Source organism: Callospermophilus lateralis, chromosome 12, assembly GCF_048772815.1.
Source record: "Callospermophilus lateralis isolate mCalLat2 chromosome 12, mCalLat2.hap1, whole genome shotgun sequence".
In the NCBI taxonomy this organism is placed as follows: Eukaryota; Metazoa; Chordata; class Mammalia; order Rodentia; family Sciuridae; genus Callospermophilus; species Callospermophilus lateralis.
The window spans coordinates 41,350,949-41,372,232 of NC_135316.1; positions in this window are offsets into that span (position 1 = coordinate 41,350,949).

Sequence of the window (21,284 nt, forward strand, 5' to 3'; positions counted from 1 at the left end):
TAAGTAAGGGTGATAACAATACCTGAAGTCCATCTCTACCCTTTGCAAACCCAGTAATGGGAGGCAAAGAGAGGTGGCTGAGAAGAAAAGGAGCCTGGGAACCATTTCTTATTCTTCACTTTCCTCTGTCTGCTTTCAATTATCATCAACCTCATTTGGAACATGTTTCAGAATCCCCCATCTTCTTTTCTCATTTTTATGATGTAACTGATTCATAAATAGAATAAAACAGAATTTTATGAAATAGAATAACATCTCCAGTAAGCTGAGCAGAGGAGATTGGTTTTTTAGGCAGAAAGGGGCTGAAGAAAACAGAAAGAAGAAATAAATGGGAGAGTTCCTCATTTTAAAACAAGACAACCTAGCAATGAACATGTTGTGAGTTCCTATTGGACAAGTCATGCTCCATCACACACAAACAGGCTGGCATCCCTTTGAGGTCCCCACTTCCAAGTTTCTGCAAATGGAAAATAAAACATAAATGTGAAAACTTTAACTGGATCAAAGGGGAAAAAAATCATGTTTTCCTGAGCCAGAGAACTACTAATTGTCTTTAAGTGTGTAATATATTTTCGTGAAGTAAGAGTAGTAGTTACTTTTTCTCCATTTAGAAAAGCCTACAATCATGTAAGAATATGAAAGGACTTCTTCTATTCAGATTTGTTTTAAGTACAGTATAAAATGTATATTCTGGAGGTAAAATGGAGACGTGAGGAAAAGAGACAATAATCAACAAAGACATGATAATTAAAGGAAGGAAAAGATGAAGCAACTCTGGGAATTACAGGAGTTGGAGATCATCCATGGGTACCTTTCCTGAGAAGGCTTCCTTTCCCAGCAGTAAAGTCAATACTAGGTGACACCTTGCTCTTTGCCAGGCACTGCCATAAACATGTCACATGTACTAAATCATCTAAACAAGCATTTAGGCAACAACTTTTAGTGCCTCTGTGTTTTAGAATTAGGAAACAAAAGCACAGAGAGTTTATGTAGTTGGTGCAGGGTCACACAGCTTTTAAGGGACATAATATTTAAATACCCTCTTCCTATTCCCTGAGTTCTAACACTGAACATCTCCAACCATTCTTTTGTCTGCCTTTGTTCTTTGCTTAAGTCTTCACATCTCCTAGTGGCCTTAATGGATATTGAAGTGAGAAGGGTTGTTTTGTTGTTGCTGTTGTTGTTGATGATGATGATTTTTTTTTTTTTTTTTTTTAGCACCTTTACAAGTAATTCTGAACATGCAGTCTCTGAGCATGCTCTTTAGGGAGAATCTCCCTGGGCAGACTAGGGTCAGAAGAAAATCACAGCAGAGAACTGAGCTGGAGTCTGCCAGAAATCCAGCCAGATGACCTAACTTGCTCAGTAGTGTTGACTGGTCTCCTGTGTATCCTATGGAGAGAGGACATTTGAGTGAGAAAGGAAGGATGCGCGTGTAGATGACAGATGATAAGGGGAACAGGGACAAGGGAGGGAAAAGATAATAATGACGATTGTACCAGGACTTCTACAAGTTTATGAGACAGACTGTTGTAGGTATATTATTATATGAATCGCATCTGATTCTTAGAGGACAATAAAATCACAAAGAAGTACTCCAATGTATGATTGGTGGAGCTGAAAAGTAAAGTTAGAGCCTGTTAGGCAAATTTTCTCTGTTCTCCTTGGTTAATGCCAGAGCCAACCAGAAACATCAGATTCCCTAAGTTAGTTTAATTGCTCTTTCTGCAACCATGGTCTACTGTGTCTAATAAACAATATCACATTTTGATCAGCAACATCTAAACTTATTTGAGCGATAGGTAAAACCAAGATTTCCACAGCTTGTATATTGCTTTTCCTCAATCTGTGTGAAGTTGCTAATTACCTGTTGTCAATGAAAACAATGCTTGTAGGCAGCAGCAGAAGTGGATTGGAAATAGGAGTTTGAAGTTAAGTGAAAAATACAGGTGTTGCTTTGTTCAATTAAAGCCGAACAAGACACTTAGTAGGATAAAAGGGTAGGGGGTGGGAAAAAGAAAAGTCCTCTGCTGGAACTCTCTGGGAAAGAATAAAAGCAAGAAAATAGATTATTAAGCACTTCCTAATAGGAATTGGGAAAGTTAAACATTCACAGGACAAAATTTGTGCACAAAAAATTTGCATTTCAGATAAGTAATTTGTGAAAAGGTTTTATGTTTTCTTAAAAGAAAAACAAAGTAAGTAGAAAGTCATAGTAGTTAAAGTTCAAGAAAAGATTAGATCCGGAAGCAAGCAGCAAATTGTAAATTAAGTTTTTTTTTTGTTTGTTTGTTTTGTTGTGTTTTTTTGTTTTTTTGTTTTTTTTGTCCTTTTGGAGAGGGAGTGGAAGGTAAATCCTATTTAACTAAAGATGGATGAGCACACCTGAAACAGGGTCCTGTGTGTGGCACAACCACAACCATTGGCCCTTTTCCTGTGCTATTGCAGTCAGCTCTCAAATGTGTTTCCAGCTTGTTTTTGATAATGAAAATATACTCTCCAGAAGTCTTATAAACAGTAGCTACTGTTCCAAAATTGAAAGATAGCATGTCCTGTTGACCCCTTACTTGAACACCAATTCTCTTATTCCAGTTGGGAATTCCATTTAATACAGAAAAACAGCAACATGTTATTTGATTGTCCATTTCATACACCACTATCAGGCTCTAAAGAATGTACTGAAAAGGTCCAGAGAAAAGCATTACTGAAAACCTCTTCAGGAAGTTCTTTGTACCCTTTCCCATCTCCATCATCTTCAAATCCAGGTACATTTGTAGTAGGAATTTGTTCTGCGAAAGCCTGCAGCAATATTTCTCTTGGTTTCCATGGTGACGGCTCCCTATCAACTTCTGAAGGAACTTGCCTGTATTGTAAACAAACCTCTCTTGGCAATTGGCCTGTTTTCTTTCTCTATCTCATCTTCCATCTGCTCAAAGGCTTTGCTTCAAAAAGAAATAGGTTGCAGGTGTGTACTTTTTCTTTCTTTACTCCCCTCCCCCTTTGTTTCTGAAAGAGGTCGATCTTCGAGATTAAAACTCCCTCAACTAGTCACATTAACAATTCCAGAGAGTGAGGTTGAGTACCTGTGTGTACCTGTGAACCAATATTTGGAACATGTCAACATATAGCACATTTGCTTCCATTTTAACACAAGTCCCCTAGGAAACTGGAAGTAGACTTAACGCATTTCATGAAGTGAATTCTAACTTCAGGGAGTGGAGGGAAGAACCCCAATTATTTAATGTCAGCCAAAATTGAATCTGAAATCCATCTTTTTAGGTTCTTTCATTAAATATTAGAATAATTATTATAGAAGTAGGTTCATGACAGAAACAACTTTAACCAGTAATCAAGGTGAGAAAAATGTTTTCATTTTTCTAAAAATGTCTCCTTTATATTGTTTAACTCTGGGTTTCATGACCTCCAACTGAAGGACTTCAATTCTTCGGGATTAGAATGTGGGTAAGTTATTTGTCCAATATAATAAATTTGACAGTTTTGCAAGTTTACTTATCTACACTGTTCTTGTTTTTACTCAATGTCACAGCTATCCTATCAAGTGACTGCTAGAACAAACACAGTTGTTGGACATTATTTCAAATATTTAAAAAAAAAAAAAAAAGTCAAGTGGGAGGAGGGAAAAAGATAAATTTTCTTCAGCAAACACCAAACATGAAGAGAAAGAACTTCGAAAGAAAGTATTTAAGTAAGAATTACAGAAAGATTCATGGGCACAGTCTCAGGTCTCTCTGGAAAATATTTTGTTTGCTCATTCTGTTTTTAATTTTCTTGAACATTCATGGGAAAGGACCAACCACCTCACTGGTAATATCTGAAGAAAAATAATTTTGACTTGGCAAAGATTGTATGCATTTATGGTATGCAATGTAATATTTTAACATGGAGTCATCCCTCAGTATCCACAGGGAATTGCTTCCACCCCCTGTGATACTAAAATCAGAGAATGCCCAAGTCCCTTATGTAAAATAGCCTCGTATTTGCATAAAACCTATGCAAATCCTCCCATGTACTTTAAATCACCTCTAGATTACTTATCATACAATGTAGATGGTAAATACTATGTAACTAGTTGGACTGCATTGTTTAAACAACAGGGACAAGAAGGAAAAGTCTGTGTGTATCCAAGAAAGATTTTTTTGTTTGTCAAATATTTTAAATCCAAGATTTGTTGAATTTATGGATACAAAGGATAGACTGTACATATACATTCTGAAGTGGTTAAATCAAGCTAACTAATATATCCATCAGCTTACATCCTTTTTCGATAATTGTTGGTAACTCCAGAAAACCCCAGATTTGGGAAGATCACAGGGCTTTCTCTTAGATAAATAATAGAAAACAACAATAACAACATATATTGAGTTTTTGGCATGTCTTTTGGTGTTTTTGCTAGTCTTAAAATGCTGTCTAAACTTAAAGTACATTATTAATAGCAGTAGAATATTTTTTATTTTAAAGCATTTTCATGTCTTTATCTCATTTATCTCATTTATCATATGGCATTTGAGGTGTATCATTACATAAATAATTTTATATGATAAGGGGAGAATGTAAAATCTGCGAAAAACAAAACAAAAATAATCCTTACATTTTCTTATTGAAAGTATCCTGCTATTAACCAACTAGTGGCCAAATGAAAAAAATAGAAATAATTATTTAAGATAAAATACCTTTAACATAGTATACCCATCAAGAACTCAGAGATGCTGTTTATTGTGGAAAAAGTCAGATTGTTTATTTACAATTTAAATCTTATATTTGATCATTTGATGTGTCTCTCCCACTGCCCCAAAAATGGGAACATTCACTTATCTCTCAGCATGTGATTGCAGTTCCATTCTACCTTTTTAAAATTTTTTATTTGTTCTTTTTAGATATACATGATAGTGGAGTATATTAGATATCCATGGAGTATAACTTATTCTAATTAGAATTCCATTAGGAATCCATTGGGATTCCATTCTCGAGTTTGTACATGATGTGGAGTTTCACTGGTGGTCTATTCATATATGAATTCCATTCTACTTTCACTGAGTAGGAGAAAGGGGTGGAAATGACCAGATGTATTCTTAACAGTAATCCAATATAGAGTTGGTTGTTATTTGCTTTGGGAAGGTTTCTTGTGTTGTTTTGAACTGAGGATTGAACTAAAGGATGCATAACCACTGAGCCACATCCACAGCCTAGCCCTTTTTTTAAAAAAAAAAAAAAAAAAAAGTAGATTTTATTTAGAGACAGGGTCTCACTGAGTTGCTTAGGGCCTCACTAAATTGCTGTGGCTGGCTTTGAACTCAAGATCCTCCTGCCTCAGCCTCCTGAGCCACTGGGATTACAGGGGCACACCACCACACTTGACTTTTATTTCTCTTTAAATTAACATTTCCAGTATTATTTTTAAAAACAAATTATATGTGTGGTAATTATCATTGCAGATATTATGCTTTACCCATCGTTACAAATGTCACTCTAGGAGAAGCTCAGATGATGCACATAATCATATTATTGCCAACCATCACTTCCTGAGCAGTTTCCCTACAACAATTTGTTAAAGGGACACAGAATGCTGCTACTGTGAACCTACATTGACTTTGTCTTTATGCCAGAAAAGTGGAGAGCTGAGTCCAGATTCCAAACAGGATGCAAGTTTCTGTGTTTAAGGTGGTGCCACTGGAGAATAGATCAGACTTCTCGGAGCAATAGGAGTTGGACCAGTCATTAAATGAGAAGATGAAAGGATGAGAGCCCATTTTATGAATCAGATCTACCACTGCAAAATTATTTTCCAGGCTGCCATAGTAAATCCAAAGAAAGGACCTGCCCAAAGCCAGGAGAGAATTGCTAATGGCTCTTGGCAAGCAGGTGAGAGAGACGGCTTGTCTTTGGAAGCCTGTGCACTGGTTTCACTTGAATTTCTACTAATGCCAGCTAAATTTGTGACTGATTGAGTCATTTGGGGAAAGTTTCTTACTTAATACTTCTTAAAAATTTAAAAGGTGCCTGAAAACTCTATCGGATGTCTGAATTCATCCTCTTTGCGCACCTTCTCCTTTATCTATATATTCTTTCTAGGAGTATGTATTGAGTGCTTACAATGTGCCAGGCACTGTGCTAAAGGTTGGAAATGCTCTAGGAACGAGGACATAATCTCTGTTCTCGTGTGGTGTTCTGGGTAGTGAAGGATCGAGGCTTTAATCAAAGAATTACACAAACATGTAACATTGCAATTTGGGAACTTTTAACACAACAGTTTCACATCTAACATTTGGAATCAATTTTCAACAAAGATGTCCCACAGGAAGTAAGGCTTGAGCTACAATTTGAAGGGGACGCAGTAGTTAAGCAGACAAATAGTCATATATATAGTATTTATTTCTGGCCCCACTTTTTGCGGACTTAAATCCCATAAGAACTAACTATGATGTCTCCTTTGAAAAAAAATGATCCTTAGAGTCTACGACTGTATCTGGCACAAAGCTCAACACTTAATGAATGTTTATTAAATGAATGAATTGAAATGAATTGAACTAAGCAAAGAGAAGGGGGCAGAGCTGTTCAGACAGGCTCTTTAGCTGGAAGAACATGAAAAACAAAGGAGACTGACAAAGGCCATACAACCCAGAAAACTGACTGTATGTTTGAGAACCTAGGGTGTTAAGACAGGTGTTGTAAATCCCAAAGTGCTCTGGCAAGTGGAATCCATCTGACTTACTTTCCTTTTTCCCTCATTTACTTTTCTTGAGATTAATCATCCAGGATTCTAGGGCTTATTTGGACTGGAATATTTTCAAAGAAATGATGTGTAGGTAAACCTACCACATTTCTTCCCTCTTGCTGTAGTCCTGGTACATCACCTATTAAAATTGTGACCAATTTTGATTCTTGTATTAAAAGTGTAGGCTGGTCTAGGGCCCCCATGGGGCAGCACAGGGGTGAATGTATAGAATTAAAAGCCTTTGCTCCTCCCCTTCATCTCCTCCTTTTCCCCTTCTTCTCTGTCAGTCCTTCCCCACCACCCACCTACTTCCTTCCTTCAATCCCACCCTTCTTCCTTTCTTTTCTTTCTCCTTCCTTCAGTGACTACTCAGGGGATGCTTTACCCCCCAAAAAATCATTGGTACACAAAGATGTGCTGAAAGATTTGTGTAAAATATAAAAAGAAAGATGAAAACAGAAAAAAAAAATGGCAGCCTCAAGTTGAGCCAGCCAACATTCATTGAGTGTTCCCTGTACAACCAGATCTCTTTGTGACCCCAACTTTGGGGAAAGACACTCTTCCTTCTGAGCAGGCACCCACTTAATTGGAAAAACTGGAGAAGCTGAAACAAAATCCTCAAAATTATTAAAAAACCAAAGGACCAGTGTTTTCTCTGATATGCAGATGCTAATTCCCAATAATGGGCAGGGTGCACAAGGGGAGAAGAGAATTACTTTAGGTAGAGGGGACTGAAGGGAAGGGAGGGGATATGGGGATAGGAAGGGTAGTAGAATGAATCAGACCTTATTATCTTATGTATGCATATGACTGCATGACTGATGTGATTCTACATGCACAATCAGAAAAATGAGAAATTATACTCCATTTATGTGTGATATATCAAAGTGAATAAATGCATTTTACTGTCATGCATAAATAATTAAAACAAATAAAAAATATTTTTAAAAAAGAAATTATCTATAAGAATAGATTCCAGCTCACACAAATGAAGTCTATGGGCATCATATATGAGTACATAGTACATGTGTTAATCAAAGAGGCTTTCTGAAAAAAAGAACAGATTTTTTTTTTTTTTTTTTTTTTTTAGTTTTAGTTTGAAAGAGCAAGGAAACATAGATTATCAGAGCAGTGAAGAGGTAGAATTCTTACAGAGAAATATATTCCTTTGCATAATGTAAATGTATTCAAAACTTAAGATCATTTGAGGAAAAAACCAATCACCCCTGAAGCAGAATCTCGACATGGCTGCCACAGCTCAGTGGAAAATAGCAGAAAAGAACAGCGAAAGGTCAAATGAGAGTCCTTTCCCTGTTATACTAGAGATGGGAACACTTTCATCAAAAGGACAGGAGATGACCTCAATGATAAAAGATTCCATTAAGAATTACATAGCAGTAAATTTCTTCAAGACTGGAAATCTCTTGACCTAAACTACAAATTATTAATTTTGGAATTAACTTTTATGTCATTTTTTTTCCTCAACTATGTGAGAGAATTTTAGTCTTGTGATATATAATCAATGGCTTTTAGTATGCATACCATAAAATTTTTAGACACCCTCCATAAAATTAAAATGTAGTTTCTGTTCCACTCATTAAGCAGTCTGTACCTGAAGGCACAAAAAATTAATTCACGCTGCCTGTTTTTGAGAATGTTTTTCACCTCTTTTTGGATCAACACCTGCTAGTCTGGTCTTGTGTCTCTTTCACTCTCTCAGATAGTATTTCACTGCTTAGAGGCCTATGAAAGGCAATAGATAACAAACACTCTTTGGTCCCTTGTATTTCAACAGAATAACCTGAAACTTCTTATCAGGAAGGCCCAGGCAGACCATAATATTGGGGAGGGGCTGAGGGTTCCCAGGTCCTAGTTCCATGAATAATTTGATTTCTTTGAAACAAAGTATGGCTTAAATTAAATGCAAATTCATGCCCAAAATATTTTTTCTACAGCAGCAACAAATGACCTGCATAGATCCTACCATTTTGCTCTTTTTGAAAATTAGAAGTTTACAGCTCATCTTATGCCTACACATGATTGACACACAGAGAACTGGCTAGACATCAAGGCATCAAGGGCCCTTTTGCAGTGGGAGACTACGGGGAGGTTATAGGCACACACATTTGCAGATCTCTTGATGAAGACGCTTTTTAAACAGCCCTAAACAAATTGAAGTCCAACAGTCTATCAGGCAGTAAACATGAAATGAGCTTTCTGTGTATATCCAGGTTATACGATCAGACATTTGAAAAGGCTTTTTAGGAGAAAATCATCAGTGTGTGTGCGTGTGTATGTGTGTTTTTAAAAGATTCCCTCAAAGAACACAATATGAGTTTATCAAGTCATGATTTGTAAGGACTAGCACTTAAAGACCTGTGACTTGCAATGAACACATCAATCTTTCATAACACGTAGTCAAGGAAGTTTTACAACCTAGGCACTTACTCTTGGTTGAATGAATGAATGAATGTTGTTGCCTATTCTATTCAAGTGGAGGAATGCAACAACAGTTCTGAGACTGGCTAACATGAATCCAAGACAGATGCCAACCTGGATTCCTTTCCTGGCTGAGTGCACACGTCATCTGTCCTGTTCGATTTTATTTCTGGCACAGCTGGCAGATGCCTCTCTAACTAACCAGAAGCAAGCCAACTAACTTCTCCTTAACTTCTTCTATTTTATAACAAGGAAAACACCATACAAATTCATTATATTCCCCAGAGTCTGTATGAAGTCATAGGACCTACTTCCAAACAGAATAGCATAAGCCAGTAAAATTGGATCATAGGTAAATCATAGAGATAAAAGAGACAAACGGTTTCCAGGGATGAAGGGAAGGTGAATTGGAAAGTGACTGCTTAATGGATACGGAGTTGCTTTGGGACAATGAAAATATTTTCAAACCAAATGGCTCCAAATGTTGGTGATGATTGCACAGCATTGCAATATACTGTACTGCTACTGAATTTTATACTCTAAAATGATTGATTTCATATCATGTGAAGTTAAATTCAATACAAAAATTTTATCACAATATTTTTACTTCCAAAATATGTCTCTGCTCAGCTTATGCACAGGAGGGGCATGCAAATGTCATTTATCTACATGTTTCAAAAGTATAAATAATGGCCCTATGGTAGTTTTCCAATAAGTAAGTTTTTCAACATGGAGTGAGTTTTCAGAGAACTAGAATGGATGTCAATGATAAGTGTTGTGATATCCTTCCTAGTAAATTATACCAATTTGAGTCTGAACCTGAAGCCAGAGAAGAATTTGTCTCTTGATGATGCAGAATATTTTCTAACAAAAAAAGTATTTACTTCCTTGATCATTTTAAAAGAAAACAAAAAAATTAATGAGCAACATTAATTTTGGATTATGATTCTATCATTAATTAATTCATTAATTAATTTTGGTGCTTGGGAATTTGAATATAGGGCCTCTTTTATGCCAGACAAGCACTTTACCACTGAGCCACATTCCCAGCCCCTTATTTACACATATTCTGTGAAAGCAAGACTTAAAAGCAAGCATATTTGGATTTCACAAATCTTGTTTTCTGATTTCATAAGTATTTATTGAGTTCTGTCATACATTGTATGTACCCAGCACTCAGGGATAAAAGAAACAAAAACATGTTCTCATTGTCATTCTTTTATTTATTGTTTACCAAGCTGGGTTTATGAAACAGATGGTATCAATGATAATACTCTGAATTAAGAAAACAAATGCAATACAACCCTGCATTTATGTAAGTTCTGGCAAAATGTGTTGGCATATATTACCTTTATAGCCACCCTGGGAGGCAGGAAAGTAGGATTAGTTATGGCCACACTGTAGGATTAGCAAGCTTGAAGGACATACTATGAAGTACAGACAGAATCTGAATCCAGGTCTCAGGTATCTAGACTGGTACAACTAGGAATCAGAGCAACTAAATTCCAATTACCATTCTACCACAAATTTGGTAGGTGGCAATAAATAAGTCCCTCAACCTCTTGGGTTTCAATGTCTTCCTCTCCTACTTGAGATTGTGGGGGTACATCTTTTCAACGTCTGGAGCCTACTTTCCAAATGCAGAAATTGCACATTCATCAGCTAACTCTTCTCTGTCATTTCTTAACCCAGTATGTCTTTTACCTTAATATAAGTCTTTTCTAAGATGCATTACCATACACTGTTTGAATGCTCATTATGTATAGGTTATGTTTGCAAAGTCATCTTCAACTAAAGTAGTCTGACCAAAAGAATTTCCTCAAATTTTTGAGCCTATAACCTATAAGCTGCTAAGATCACATTGTTCCTATCTGCAGACAGCTTTCTTTCTTGTTTGCTGCTCTACCCCTCACTGTATATAGCACTTTGGTTCTTGCAAACTGCTTTCCCATCTCTTGTCGCACTTAACATCACTAGAATGAAATAGAGACCTTAACAGGTACCAGGCCAAAACTCAGTCTAAGCCACACTATCTCTCCCTAAGCTAACACAGCTCTACACCCAGTCTCATTGTTAGCCTACAAGGGTGCGACTGAGATAAGGCAGGGTGGGAACCTGACCCAGTGACAGCCAATCAGAAGAGCTTTTGTCTGTGGATCTGACCAGGGTGATTCATCAGCCACCAATCCCAGAGGCTTTCAATGGGAGAACAAAAGTCCACTATTGCCCCAAAGGCTGTGCTTGGGTTTATTCTCTTGTACAAAAAAAAAAAAAAAAAGCTAATGTAACTGTCAAGAGCAACTCAGAATTCCCACAAAACAAAGCTCAAGGGAGAAGAATTAGAAAAGACAAGCTAAGTGTATTGCGTCTATGTGTACACAGTTACAAAGTAGAGACGAGTGACTGTCTGAATCAGGATAACCTGTCCCCGAAAGGAGACCCCAATAACCTCTTTTATCTTAAATGTCATTATAAAAAATGAAGACTTGAGAGAGTGACCTCAGCATTGCCGTCACAAATGGAGTCTCAATCGAGCATCATTTCTAGGCCCTCTCTGATTCTTACTAAACATGAGTATGTGAAGTGTTTTTCACTTGCCCTCTTGGAAGTTATCTTTAAAAATATAAAATCAAGCAAGTTCTTCCTTTCCTACATTGCATTTTTTAAAAATTTTACTGTCATGAAATATGTGGTTTTATACTCATGTTTTCGAATCCAGAAACACCTTAACCATAATTCATGCCAGGGAGCACAAAAGGTACAAAACAACCACAATTTTCTGCCCAGTGGGTAGAAAATATTCCAGAAAGTGCGAGATGGTAGAGGTGAGCTTTTCCACCTGAAGGAAACACCTAACACCCTTCATCCAGAAGTGAGTTCTAGAGTGAGAAGGTAGTGATATTAAACACGGGTAGCAAGGAAACAAGCAAAATAAAGCAAATCAGCCTTTACAATATGTTGACATCATATTCAAGGTCTGAGCATGCTCTCTTGATGTCCACCTTTTAATTATTTTATCTAATCATTATATATAAAAGAATATAGTCAAACAGGCCTTGGAAAGGTGATCAGGAGAGAAAAGTTCTAGCTAAAACATTGACATTACTATTGCATGTCCTTAATTAACTCACTTTCCACTTATTTAATCAGTCATCATTCAATGGTTACTTACTAAAGAAGTAATATTTCTAAATGTTGTTCAGGGTGCTAGCTTTGGAAGTTGGCCATGTTCAAGACACTTTTTGAAGCAGGTGTTATAGGAAGTCCCTTACATAAGATTTCAGAGTTTTTCTTTTATAATCCTTCTATCTATCATGACCATACCTGTTTGGATCAGAAATTGGCAGCAGACACCAAACACAGCCATCTATGGATCTCCCAACTGCTCATAATCTCCTAAAATATGGCCCAGATTCTTCTCTACACTGGACACTAACCAACTGAGCTATTTTAAGAATCTTCTAGAAGGTTTAAATATCAAATATTCAGAGAGAAGAACAGGAAGTAGAGTGGAATAGAAAGCAAGAGAGAGAGAGAGATGACCATAAGGTAGCAATAGCCATGCCTTAGTATAAAAGGTGAAAAAAGTGGGAAACCAGGAGCAAAAGAAGCAGGAGTCTTGGTGAAGAAGAATAACAAATACCTGCTACCAAAAGGAAACTGTTCACTAATTCAATTGTGCATCTTCTATATGTGAAGGTACAAATGTGAGCAAAACAAAATTCCTGCCCTGGTGGAGAGTACTGAAAGAGTCATATGCTAATTAAATAATCACACACACACACACACACACACACACACACACACACACACACACAAACTGTGATAGATGCTTGGAAAATAAAAATAGAGAGGCACAAGATGAAATAAGCGAGGGTGGGGGGAGGGGAGAACAGATTCATTTTATGGGAGAGCGTCCAGGTGCGGGAAGGCAGGCTCACAGAAGCCTTTCTGGGATGGTGGGGAGAGAGGTCCACAAAAATGAATTGGAATTAATTAGGCAAAAGTTATTTGGGAGGAACCATGATGTCCTGGAGACACTTGAAGAGGAGTAAGGGGCAGAGGAGAACAAGGTTAAGCTGGAAAGTTAGGTAAAGCCTGATCTTGCCAGAACATGTAAACCATTTTGATGATTTGGGTCTTAATCCCAAGAGTAGTGAAAAGCCATCAGAGAATTCCAGTAAAGAGAGAGAAGCTAAGATATGCATTTAAACTGACAACTGTGACTCCTTGTGGGAACTAATGAGCAGGGCTTAGACTAGAAGGACCAGTTTAGAAGCTTCTTCAGGAGTCCAGGGTAGAGATGGTGACTTGAACCAGAAGGCTGGACAGCATTCTGGGTATATAATGCCTCAGCGTGGGGAAAACATCTAATTCATCTTTGCATCCATATGTCTAACTCAATCCTGGCACCCAATAAATACTCAGGAAATGGCTGTTGAATGGATGGAGATCAGTTCTAAGGAACCAGTGATCAGTTATACTTTAGTAACTTTCCTCTTCCACAACAAATCCACCCTACAGAATGTCCAATGGTGGTGATTCGGGAACTCTCTCAGGGGAGCTCTCTGAGGGCAAGGGAAACGTTTATCCCCGGAATGACCCCATTAATGAACTGGTAATCAAGGAGTTGGTCTCCAAAGAAGTTAAGATCTTGGGCCAGGTGTGGTAGCCCATGCCTATAATCCCAGTGACTCAGGAGGCTGAGGCAAGAGGATCACAAATTCAAAGCCAGCCTCAGCAACTTAGCAAGGCCCGAAGCAACTCAGCAATGTGCTGTCTCTAAATAAAATATTAAAAAGGGCTGGAAATGTGGCTCAGTGGTTAAGTGCCCCTGGGTTCAATCTCCAGTACCACCCACCCACCCCAAAAAAGATAGAGCTTGGTAAAGTATAATAAACACCTGCTGTCCGTAAAGCAGAATGGAAAAGTGGTTGAAATCATAGATTCAAATTCGCAAAGTGCCCAGATTCACATCCCAGTTATATCAATTTCTCACTGTTGATAGGTATGCTATTTAAACCCTTTCTACTTCCATTTCTTCAGTCACACAGTAGTAATATTAATAGTATTATGCCTACCTGGAAGTGCTATGGTGAGGATTAAGTGAGATTACATATGTTAATCATTTATCACAAGGTTTGACACATAGGAAATTCTCAATAAACTTTTATTATCTTCACCTACACAGTGAGCTTCTCAAAGAAAAGTACTCTTTATTAGAGGATGGAGCCTGTGACATACTAGGTACTCAATAAATTTGCGCTTTGACTTTGCATTCTCATCCATCATCCTGAGTTTGAGGATTTGATTTCACACGTTTGTCTCAGAGCCATCTTTTTAAGCTCAGGTCATCTGACAATCTCTCATATCCCACAAGGGAATATTCTTCTCACCCTGTAATTATCAGCCTTTCCATCGCCTTCCTCTTTTCCTGTTCCAAACAAAATTATTCAGTCTGCTTACCTTTCCCCCCACAAATCCTGCCATTTCAAAGTTAATTGCTTCTACTTACATTACACACCTGCCTTGCTTTATTTGTCTATTAACTCTGCTTTCTTGTAAGTAGATTGTATCTATTTAGCTTGCCCCCTTTTCCCTTCTTATTAATGAACTTCCTATCCCTGGCATCGGTTGAGAGTTGCCCTTCAACCCTGGCTTCTTAAACCAGTCTCCAAATTCTTTGCTGCTTAGATGATTGCTTTTGGCATGCTCCTTGCTAATTCACCTTTGTTAGGCAACTCTTGCCTCTGAAAACATCCCTTTCTTGCAGACTTCAGGAGGGAATTATTCCTCCCAACCAGTTTTAAACTACTCTTCCTTTTGACTCAGTTTTATTGTCTCCTCCCTTTGAATGTCTGGTAATATGTGTCTTCCAGGTAGAATTACACATTGTCTATACCTCTGGCAGGTAAAAGGAGAAAAAAAGCCATACCTCTAGGCACACTTCCAAAAGGAATCAAACGAAAGCCCTCCCAGCCCATCCCTCTGGGTACCTCTGTGCATAGGCTGGCTTCCTTCAGGAAGATTAATTCTGTCTTTTTCAATTTCTATGCTCTGCTGGCATTCCTCACCTTCCCTATCTGAATGCTGTATAGGATGATTGTCCTCCTTAATTGTACTCTTAACACCAATTCCATCTGCTGATCCTGGGCCTTGTTTCATGGCTCATTGCAAACTATTCATCTCCCTTTCTACCCCCCACAGCCTCTTGGATTTCTTTACACAATTCTTAAACAAGATCCTTGGGATTTTGTTTGAAGCAGGTTTTTATTTGAGGACTCCTTTTTGTTTTGTTTTGCTTCCAATTCTTATTACTGTGGAGGATTGTATTTCTGGGACTCTGTGTTTCATTGGCCTATATTTCTGTCTCTTTTACTAAATGATCAGCTCATAACTGCTCATGTTCAAATTCGTCTCTTTACTCAGTAGATCTAGTAGTGCACAAGGGCTACTGTGTTGAAAAGCAAAAATTCTCCTGTAGAGTGGACAAGAGATGCTACCTGATACAGTGTCTCCAACATGGATATCTTCTTTTTTTTTTTTTTTATTGGTTGTTCAAAACATTACAAAGCTCTTGACATATCATATTTCATACTTTAGATTCAAGTGGGTTATGAACTCTCACTTTTACCCCAAATACAGATTGCAGAATCACTATGCAGACACCTCAAGTCAGAAGAAGTTCTCTGTTCTATGAAACAGCAATTTTCACACTTAGAGATTCCAACGTTCTACAAAGTACAAGCTAATCACTAAATGAAGTTCATCTCTCTGTAGCTTGTATACCATGTTTGCCATCTGAGGTTCTTTACAGTACATTGAATCCACAATCCACATTAGGTATTTCTAGGTATTTAACAATGTCCTAAATATTTGATGAGCACTTCTTTGCAGTCAAGCTATCCCAAATTCCCTCAACCATTGATCAAGTGCCCTACTGTGTCCTCTAGAGTGCTTGCATGCCAGCACCCCTTCTGATCCATGTGACCTGGAACCAAATTCAATGTCCCCAAATGTCAGATTAGCTAAGCACATTGTGTACAGATGACTAATGAATTCATTACATTTATTAATTTAAGATCATATTAGCTTTTTCAAATATATCTTTTCTTTATAGTGATTCATAAGTGTTTTGTTTCTAAGTGTTATATGAGTTATTCCTGAATCAGATGTCCCCTCCCAGGGAATTATACAAATAACTTTTGGAACCTAACAGGCTAAGGCTTCCCATTTAGATATATTAAAATGCATTTTATGAGTCTTCAGGCCATCTTTTCAACTTTCAGTTCTTTTAAAACTCCAATTTGAAAAAGTAAAATAAAAAAATAAATAAATTCTAGCTCAGATGTTCAACTTAGTTTGCTTTGCTTCAACTATAAGTTTGGCAAATACTCTTCCTCCTATAATGATGCAACGTTGACAGAGTCAAGGCCAAGAATACACACCAGCAATCACCCTTGAAGTTGACATCTATGAAAAAACCATGAGTCTCGAGATTCATGGCTCTTCAGGTGCTCTGACTTTGGATAACACACCTCACAGCTCACTTTTCTCCAGGCAGTATATATAGATAGCACCCACATCATAATTATGATGACAACCAACATGTGTAATATAGCATGAGTCCATTACGAGCTAGCCATTTTTCTAAGAGGTTTCCATGCATTAGCACCTTAGTCTCTATAATATCTCTACAAAGTAGGTAGGTTATGTTATTATTGCTATTAATAAATAAAGAACTAGGACATAGAGCAATTAAAATGCTCAATCCAATAATGGTGGCATAGAGATTTCAACTCCACTGACAAAGACTCCAGAACTTAAATTTCTACCCCCCTCATTGAGATTTTGTCAAATGAAATGCAGAATTTCATGACCTTTCTACTTAACCAAGCTAGAACTTTCCAAAATAAGAAATGAAACTGTTTTAATGTGGATTCTAAGTAAATGTGACTCTTGGTGATCACAACTTCTATGTCCTTCTAAATCACAGCTTCAGTAATCTAGAGTTAACATTTTTCTAGAAACTAAACTCACACCTCTAAGCCTCAGGGTATATATCTGTTTCATCTACATATGCTTCAGATGATATTTGTAATCCAGCCGCCCTTATAGCAATTGACAATGACTCAAGACCACCATATATTTACAAGTTCATTAACTATTCTCAGAAATAATAGACCAACTTAACTACTCAGTTTACTATAGTTTAAATCAGTCCACTCTTCTTGAGCCTCAGTTCTCTGTTAAGCTTGACTTTTGTGACCCTCAGTTGAACAACATTTTCAAAGCAAAAATAAATAAATACATACATAAATAAAGAAATAAAATATTTTTGAGGAAAAAAAATTGGAGTATTTCTCTCCTCACTTCCATCTGAAAACCCTTCAGCATTTTCTTCCCATGGTGAGTCTTTCTCTGTTGTTCTTGGATTACAATAGAAAATGCTAGTTTAGCAGGTTATCTACCTCCCTGCTCAAAATAAGGCTGGGGGACAATGTTCTCAAGATATAGAGTATGCTGGGGTGTTTTAAGGACAGAAGTAGTTCACCTCAACTATCTCCTTGTACCTTCCCTTTAGGAGAAAATAATGCCTCATGTAGTTCAGCTACTCAGATGCAGTTCACTCCAAACAGGAGTGGCCAAGGCAAGCAGAACTGATGGGCAGGGATACAGATCCTCAGGGAGTCAGGGAGGCTGAGAGGTCACAGTCACTGGCAGAGGAAAAAACAGTAGAGGAACAAAAGAAAAGAAGAAATAGGAGAAGATAAGGAACAAAGAGAAGAGAAGAAGAAATGGGAAGAAAGAGATCCCTGTGGGCCAGTGTAATTAGTGTGGGTCATGGGTATCTTTTAACAACCAGCTAACTTACTTTCCAGCTTCAATTCCCAAGGGTTCCTCCTGTGACTCCAGCATGCACCCATACCCAAGGGATGCCCTTGGCTGAGCATCCCAGGCAGCACCTGAGAGTATCATGACTTCTTGTCTTTGTTCAAATTAAGAAAGATTAAATGGGGTGCTTAGTGCTAGGCCTAGTACATGTGTGGCATTTATAATTAATTATTCTCTCTGTTGTTCTACAATACCTAACAGATGGGAAAACTCACTTTAGTTTTTAGATATAAATCAACTTATAGGCCTAGTGGAAAATGATCTGAGTTGTGAAAATCTAAAATTGGCCTTGTATGACCCTGAGCAGTGCTGTGGTACACAGACAAAGTGGAATCAACTTTTATTATGTTTAATTACGCGTATAACCAAAAAGTATGCTTCTATGAGCCATTGACCAAAAAAAAAAAAAAAAAAAAAAAATCTTAAAAATCACATTTGATCCAGAACATAGTGTGCATCAGAGATGCAAGGACCCTATTTACTGCCCCTGCCCCCACAATTTATTTCCAAAGAAAATTTCCCAATTCATGAAAAATGTATGTTGTTTTTAAAGCAAACTCCTGGGGAGGGGGGGAGTTGCATTAGGGGAAAACTAGCAATCCACTTTGTGCATTGGGTTTGACCTCTTGAGTGTCAGCAAATGAGACAATATGTAGCTCACCATGTAGAGAAAAGTACTGAGAAGAATGCTGTTCGCATACTGCTACTAAAACAGCAGAAGTTCGTTTTTGTCTCTGGATATTTCAGGATAAGTTGAATCCAAAAGAAATAAAGAAGGGGAATGTTTTTCCTGGCTACTCCTCTTGTGGCTCTCAGCATCCTGGCCTGGTGGGGGCAGAAACACGTGACCATCTTTTTGAGATGGAGAACATGAGAATAGCCCTTTCTCAGATTGTGCTTGCAATCTATAAATTCCAGCCAAGCAAGATTTCAGTCTCTCTCCAAAACTGTTGCCAGGCACTAACACTAAAAGAATTGCACCGCATAGACTTTTTAAAGAAATCAATTACAAACCTCTTTCATTAGCCAAACAAGTTCAACTACCAGAAATATTTTGTGTGAAACATATATAAAGACCTGCAGTTGTCTTGCGTGGTGTTTACAGGTCAGCCTCCTTTATGCACCAAGGTAGAATATGATGAATGAAACACAAGTTTTCACAATACACAGCATTTTTTCTCATGCTTCCTCTGTGAAGGATTGTGAATGCTAAAGACCAGCGATGGGGGACCCGCAGCCAAAACAGAATTCAGGGCCATTCTCACTGACAACATTGTGGAGTTACTGAGGGAACAGCAAGATGAAGCTTTCAGCTTTTTTCCAGTGTCTAGGAGAAAGTATTTCGAAGGAAATTGTGCCTGGGGAAAGTTTTGTTAGCTTCAAAATCAAGAATAAGTCATGGTACAATTGGGATGAAGGAAAGAAATCTCATCTGAGATCCCTAAAGTGTGAGACTAAATTTTCACATTCACAAACTAGAAAGGAAAACTGCTTTAGAAATGCAGGGTCTGGGAGAATTTGTGTAATTTATAAGATTATCCCATATTCTTTAATTCACCAAGTTCCTGCAGAAATCAGGAAAATCTGGCCAAGTCAATTAAAATGACTGACTGTATTAGGTAGATTTCTATATGCAGGAATTCCAGGTCATGTTCAGTATTGGACCAATATTGGTAGGCAAATAGGAAGGCCCCTGAATCTTCTGCAGAAAACCCCTCAAAATCTAAATAGAAGAAAAAACAGAGACAAATAAATAAATGATATTTTGAAAATACACACGGATAACTTGTGCCTTCCTGGATTCTTCATGAGCCAAGGAACTTTCATAGAAAAATATATTGACCAAACTTTTCTGATGTTCTCAACAAGAGAAGCTAATATGACCTCAAACTAGTATCTAGCACTAACTTGATCCACTTTTCTGCTGACTTGCTTCTCTCCTCATGCTCCCTGCCTCAGTCAGGAGATCCATTCAATGTACACAACACAGAAGCCTGTTTCTTCCTGACTCATCATATCCAACTTTCACCACATCCTACTGATTCTACCTCCCAAAGGTCTTTGACACTATCCATACTTTTTCTGTCATTGTTACCACCCTAGTTTAAATCAAAACCTTCTACAGTTCAGACCACTGATGGTCCTTTAGCAAGGCTGCGGGCATCTTGTCATGACCCTTCCCCACTCCATACTCATATTTCTTTCCTGAACTCTGTGTCATAATGTGGCCATCTGAAAAGAATTCCTTACTGTTAATCAACACAAGTCTGGAAACTCCAGAAGCCAAAAATCAAGTATTGTCAATTTAAATTGCTAAATATAATTCCAGTCAAAAAATAACAGCCTGTCTAGGTCTTTTGTGTGATGGTGAGGCACTGACTGGATGGACATCCTTACAGTTGGAATAGAACTGACTACCTGAAGATTCAGAGGACTTCGAAAACCCACAACCTGAATTTAAACATTCCCCATTTGACAGTTTCCTTAAATTACATTATTGCTGACCACCAGCCAGTGCTGGGCCTTAATGTGGCCTGACAGAAAAAAAAAAAAAAATGTGTGTTTAGTAGATTGGGAGTGTTTGATTATAGATGATCCAAACAAAATGGAGAAGAGAGGAAGAAAAAAAAAAAAACTTTCCCCAACCAGAATTACAGGGATTCCCTGATTTGTACATTTAACAATCTAGGGAAAATTTACATCATAAATTTTGAACATGTTGGACCAAGGGTGGCAGAACATAACTTTGGAGTGAGAGACAATCACCACTGCTCCAGGTGCAATCACCACCTGTCTGTGTTCAGGTGCTTGCCTACACAGCTGGCCACAGGGCAAACCAGTTGCTGAGCTGCTAATTCAAACAGAGAACAAACACAGGATCACCTTAGGTGACATCAAAAGACCAGAAAATCCTTGTTTTATGTGAAAGGAGGGGGTTGGTGCTTAAAAGACTCTGGGAGCAATAAAGTAAATTAGACTCTTCAACCCACTTTTTCACCTGTCTTTCAAAAGGGCCCGAAAGATGGCCTTTTCCTTTAACCATAAACACTAGATTGGGTAGGGAAACAACCCAATCTCTAAAATGTGCTCAGTAACTGGGCTTTGTAGACTGGGACTATTGATTTTTAGTATCCAAACAAAATGGAAAAGAGAAGAAGTAGAAAGTAAAGTAGGTAGAATTATAATAACAGGAAAAGCACCTAATTTGGAAATCAGA